This window comes from Ananas comosus, linkage group 21 (genome assembly GCF_001540865.1).
Source record: "Ananas comosus cultivar F153 linkage group 21, ASM154086v1, whole genome shotgun sequence".
In the NCBI taxonomy this organism is placed as follows: domain Eukaryota; kingdom Viridiplantae; phylum Streptophyta; class Magnoliopsida; order Poales; family Bromeliaceae; genus Ananas; species Ananas comosus.
In genome coordinates this window covers 4692009-4698427 of record NC_033641.1, presented here as the reverse complement: position 1 = coordinate 4698427, position 6419 = coordinate 4692009, and positions in this window count along the sequence as shown.

Sequence of the window (6419 nt, the reverse complement as noted above, 5' to 3'; positions counted from 1 at the left end):
GGTGGTCAAATTTGTCCCATTCTGCCTCAACACAACATCTCTTCAGGTGATCAAGAGGACATTGAATCCACTTAGCTAGGCCGTTGGAATCGTTACGGAGATTACCCGCTTCCTCCGGTAGGGCCGTCTTCCTGGGTTCATCCTATAGCTACTTAGGATCCGATCTATAGCGCGCCACCCAATTACGGCTACCAGCAGCGGTCTGCCCTTGCACTGAACATCTACATAAAGATGGTGAATGGTTAGGAGTTGTATGTGCGCCCATCGATCGGCCTCCTCTTTCCCTTGGTAGGAAGAATGACCATAGGTTTCTCCGGGTGGAAAGGGGCGGAAGAGGGGAGGGTCCCGCACCTCCGAGCGTGGAACATATCAGATTCAGTTAGCCAAGCTAAAGAGCTGATACCACACTCGTGGAACACGAAATGCTCACTGAAGCAAGCAAAACGCGGGATCTTACTATACGATCGACCTCTCATTTCCCGAAGCCGGAAGAGAACCTGCCTTAATAAAGAAAAGAATCAATCAAACTCTTCCAGATTGATATTGGGTTCTAGTTAGCTAGACTAAATGATAAATAGAGTCTCTTTCTCTAGACGTACACAGGGTCTGGTTAGGACTACAGTAAACAAGGAAAGTAGGACTAAGCGACTACTAACCAGCAGAGGAAAGACCCGCAGAGAAGAGGCAAAGTCTATCTCTGTACATGGCATCTGGTGATGCAATGGGATTGAGCTAGCTAAGCTCATTTGTTGAAGCGGTTACACTTTCATTTTCCCCTCGCTGGGACTGCCCATCTTTCACTCTACTTAGATGAAGCCTCTGAATCCAGATCGAAGAGACTCTTTTTTTTAGGAGCGACTTAGGCCCAGAGGATCTATCTAAGTTTCATTTTACCATACGCGCCCAGTGGGCAAGATAGATTGCTGCGTAATGACCGTACCCTTAATGACATCTTAACTGAAAAAGTACTATAACTAATAGAGTCACCTGTGCTCATACAAAGGTACTAGGAAGATAGATAATGGTTGATTCTTGGGTCGTATCCAGAGGGCATGTATATCGCCATAGGAAAAAAAGTCCTATCTATCCCTTGTCATAGCAGGCCTCATCAGCCCGCTTTAGGAAAGTCGGGAAAATTGGCCAATAATTACATTCTTTCCTTGACTCGAGCTAACTGCAGAGGATAAGAAAAGAGTTGTGATTAGACAGACTCTTTGTTCACAGCGTATCTCCCCTCGGGTGCGAGAAGAATAAGACTTGACTTGAGGATGGGACTTGGGATCTTCTAAGGAGGACTTTTCCGGGTATTTCCTAGGTTGTTTTCAACTGGAAGTCGCGTCACTGACTCAGTGCCATCAGTAGCCTGCGGCAAATTTCCACGCTAAGAGTAGTAGCAGTATTTCTAACTCTCCTTTTCTGCTATTGAAAGAGGCAAGATCAAGTATGGTTGTTCCAATCGATACTTTTTTGAAGCCTTTGTCCTCAACCCATGGTTCTCCTATATCTCCTAGCTTTCGCTTTGCTTTCTCTACTACTAACCATACTAGCATACATACAAGTATAGAATGATTCGCTCGCTCGCGAGCGGATTTACCACTCGCTTCGCCAAAACTAGACCTAGACTAAACGCTACAGCAGCTAGACGACTACTACACGAGCTAGCATACAACTAGTCTAGACTATAAGTATGCTTTTTGGCCCCTTTCTGAGGAAGATTTAGGCTATTTCTTTTATGCTTCCGAAGCCTATACCCACCTTTCACCTTTGCTTGGCGTAAGGTTCAAATTAATCCTTTTATTCTGCATTCTTCTCTTACTTTACCGAGCCGAGCATTGAAACAGAATGATTCTTGCTTCTTTTTTTTTTGTTGAGAGCCAACTAAACTCTTATTCCTCTTCTCGATAGATGGGATGTGGGATTTCTTGAAAAAGGGGAAATGCACTTATTACTAATTATATTTGATATTCGAGTTTGTATGAAAAGTTCAAACTGCCTAGAATGTTCAAGTGATAGACATTCAACGGGATTGTTGAATCCTAGTAAACTCTTGTCTGACTTCTACTTCTGTGATGACTCTACGCTACGATCTTTTTAAGAAGGAAAGGAAGAACTGCAGCCCAATTGCCGTTCTAGGAGGGAGCTTGGATGGTGAGCGTGAGCCCAAGCTATTCTTCCCATCGAGAAAGTGAGAAGCAAAGGCCTTTGCTTCTTTTGCTACTGACTTTGCTACAGATGCCTAACTTCTTCAGTCTCATACTTCTTCACCTTCAGGTGATAGAGTATAGACAATTCCTATTTCATTTTCATTTCTTGCCCTCGGCTGAACTTCCTGAATCCCGGCTTCGCTAAAACCACTTCACGGTTCTATGCCTCGAAGCTGCCTTTCAACACTGGACGAATAGGAGAGTCAGAACTGGGCGCTCGGTATTAACTAAACAATAAAAAAAGGAATCCGGAATTGTTGGCAATTTTAGTTAAGACTTATAGGCTGTCGGGGAAGAAAATCTCTTTCTTTAGCGTGAAAAAAAATACCAGCTTCTTCTATTCTCTAGTATCTCGTAAAAAAAAGCAGATACGATTATCATAAAAAAAGAAATAGAAATCAATCCGCATCTGAGAAGTCAAGTTGATTCCCGTGCTTTCGGGCGATGAATCTTGGCTTGGTTTTTCCACTCTATTCAGATTTAAGGTTCCAATCGAGAAATTCATTCATTTAAGAAGAACTCCCCCCTTTGCCTGGGTCTTTCTCGCCTTTTGCCTGCTTTGATTAGGACTTTGCCCCGGGAAGAGCTCATCGGTGCTAAAAAAAGCAAATTTCAGTCGAAGTCAGTCGGATTCGCTAGCCTTTGGGCTTAAAGAATCGCTCTTTGCTAATAGACTGGACTGGCTTAAGCCCGGACACTCCTACTCCTCTTCTCTAACAGTAAGACCGGATCTTGCTAACACAAAGAGCAGATATTGATGGCAGCGGATGTTCAAACTTGCAGCTAGGAGAGCAGCTACTTCTGAACTTTCTAACTTCAGCTAGTTGACTGGTTTACAACTTACTTTTCACTCTGGGTCTCCTTGGCATGCGTGCTACTGGCCCGCCTACTGAACTCCTACTGTCCTGCTACCAAGCATTCTCTCTTCACTCCCCTAAGGAAGGTCAGAAAGATTGCTACAACGACAAAGAGTATATACACCCAGAAATCGTAGACCGGAACTGCCCTCGCCTACTTGCACTGACTTCCTTGCCTTACGAAAAGCATTTCAAAAGTTTCATTTTCCCCGTCTTTTTTTCCTCAACTGCTAAGAGAGAGGATAGTTTATATGCTTACTATATTCTTATAGTAAGGAGGAGAGAAAGATCCCAATAGTAAAGGATCTTTATCCAGGTGTTTAGCGACTACGGTATTCGTAGATCTACGATTTACTTTACTTTTTATTAGCATTCCAAAGAGTAGGAATGGTAGTCATCGCCCTAGTTAGAAGAAAGACTCCTCCGACCACTATACATGTGATTGGACTAGTTCATTTCCTTTATCAAGAAGTAGCCTTTCCTTTCATCTAGTTAATAAGCGTCCGTTCACGTCAGGCAATGAATCTTTTTTCCGTTGCCTCTTCCACTTTCCTACTCAATCTTAGAGACTTGGTTAGTGTGAAGTTAACCGTAGCAGGGACGTTTAGTGGCCTTTTGCTTTCTTACTCTTTCCTCAGAGGGATTCTCTACACCGCTAAGGAGAGTCTCAGGGGCTTTCACCCCCAAAAACCCAAAGTAACATTCAACGAACCCACGAAGGTGCCGTGCCCCCCGACAGATTGGGGGTGTTCTATCCTGTCCTGACATATCGGTCTGAATTTTCAGTTATCACTTACGAAAATCTTTCTAAGAAATGAAAATATCGTAGTCTAGTAGCGAACAATAAAGTAGCTGTGACGTGAACTGCGCTGTGCTCATCAAAGTGTAGGCTGCACCGCGCCGAATGAAAAAGTCCCATTCCCTTTTCATTAAGTTTGTTGGGAAAGGGAAAGACCTCAACCTCACCTCTCTTCCAATGAATTCCAAGCAGGAGCGCACCGGTCGCTTTCTGTCTTCGGGATACGCGAGTTGACGGTGTTTCTTTCAATTTCAAGAGCACGCGAAAAGTGCCGTGGAATCCCATATATGTCAAAGAAATTTTTCAAAGTGGTGACGGCTAGGCATGGCAGTGACTCAAAGTCAGAGCGGCAAGTCTGGACGGCCTCCTCCTGCCTTGAAGAAAGCCATTCCACCGGCTACTATAGTCCCGTAGAAAGCTAGCATTCATTTTCCTACTTTGCTTTGGCTTTGGTTCAAAGTACCGCGGCGAAAAAGAGTTTATGGGAACAGCAGGTAGGGCTTGGAAGAGCACTGAATGAGGAAATGAGGAATCAACTCACCCGCGGGAACGCGGGAAAGGCATCAAACCAATTAAAATCGTCAAGACTGTGATAGGGACCACTAGCCCTTATGGTCGAGTCTCTTCGCTCCTTGGGTCACGGTCACCAGGCCCGTTTTCATTGCTAATGCAATTGGACTGCTGATGGAGTCAATCTCTCGGCACTTGTGCTTTCTCAAGACTCTTGTACTTTAGCCTTCAAGCTTGTGAAGTAGTCTATTCCGCTTTCTAAGAAATGGCCTTTCTTTTTAGTTAGCCATAGATTGTCTTCAACTTGACCTAAAGGGCCTTCCTTCACCAGACAGAACAGAGGGGAATTTCGATACGCGAAGAAAGAAGTAGCTGGACTGCCTTTGCTTTGGATTGAGCTCCACCTTTTGAATAGAAAAGTTTCTTTACCGAAAAGAGTAGCTCAAGCTTCTCTGAGAAAGTCTTATGCTTTTAGCATTCGGAATTTTTCATCTCGAAGGTGCTCATTGAGCCGGTTATCGGTGGCTAAAAACCTTTCCTCACGTCAATCCCGTATCGAGAACCGAACCCTCAGTCTGGGATACAAAGCCACCGTGCGAGTCTTGGTCACTGCAACTCATCATCTCGGACTGTTCTCGCTTCCTCAAGATATCGCACTGCCAGTCCGTCCTTTTAGTTAGATACTAAAAAGGTGTTCCAGCCTATAATCTATTCCCACCCCCGTACACTAACTAATAGATAGGCCTCCCCCAGTCTCTTCGAGAAATTGCAGCTATGTTCGGTGCCTCCTTCTTCACTACGGGGGCTTCTAGTAGTCAGCCTCCTCCTCGAGGAAATGCCTAATGCTCCAGCCTCTGATCATACCTATTAAGAATCGTCTTTGCCTCTGCTTCAAGCACTCAAGAACCAATTGGGGCAAGATTGGAGGTAAATTACCGCAAACGAGATTGAGGTGATGAAGCATCAGATGGACCTTCTCAAGAGTCACCCTTCATTCTCTTCCCGCCATGTCCCAGTCATTCGGGAGCTATCGGAAATATTGGATGATCATCACTACTTTGCTTCTATCTCAGGACGCAGGGACGCGATTCATCAAACCCAGGAGTGCCTCGTTCTGCTGCTTGCCTAATAATTGTACGGCCGAAGAGGTGGCATCTGGACGTGAAGCACTACGGGCCTGGATCGGCTCCCGGTTTATATCGCGAATCTTAAAGAGAAGATACCGCAGCTGATTGTCCAACTAGCGGAAGCAAGTCGGGAACTGGAGCGAAAGAAGAAGGAGCTCGCAGACGAGACAGTGAGAAGAGATGAGATGATGAAGTCTGCTTCACACTTGGCTACCCGCATCAATCAGGCAGTGGAACGGAAGAAAGAACAGGAGCTATTCTTGAGGATTGCTGAAAGCAAGGCCTGCAGGCTTACTGAAGTCTTGGATTCCCTGGTTAGCCGACTGCGGGAATTCAAATGACCTTGCTTGGATGACTGTACCTTTAAGGGCTTCGCCCAATCTCTCTCCCTCTTTCTCAAAGTTATCTATGTTTTGAAGCCTTGAAGCTTTATCNCAAACAGTACAATCTTTCACAGTTAGTATTAATCCAAGTAAAGAAAGAGTTGAATGTAGTTGTAAGTATTTTGAATTTAGTGGTCTTTTATGCTCTCATGCATTAAAAGTTATGATTCATCTTAATATGCGTAAAATTTCTCCTGACTATATTATGAAACGATGGACCAAAGTGGCAAAAAGAGGATCCCTTAGCATGAAATTAAGAAGCATAGAAGCTGGTGATTCCTTAAATTCGAAAGCTTTAAGATTCAACGCACTCAGTCTTAAAGTACAGAAAATACCATTTGAAGCTTCAAAGAATTTTGAGTCATATCAAATGGCATGTGAAAAAATTGATAGACTTGTTGAGGAGATCATCTTACTAAATCAAGCCATGAAAGAAAAATAAGGAGATAATATTACTGATGATATTGGAGATGAACAAGCCTTGTCAATGAGATCATCTCACTTTGTGAGTGACTTTACGCAATCAAGTAAAATTGGGT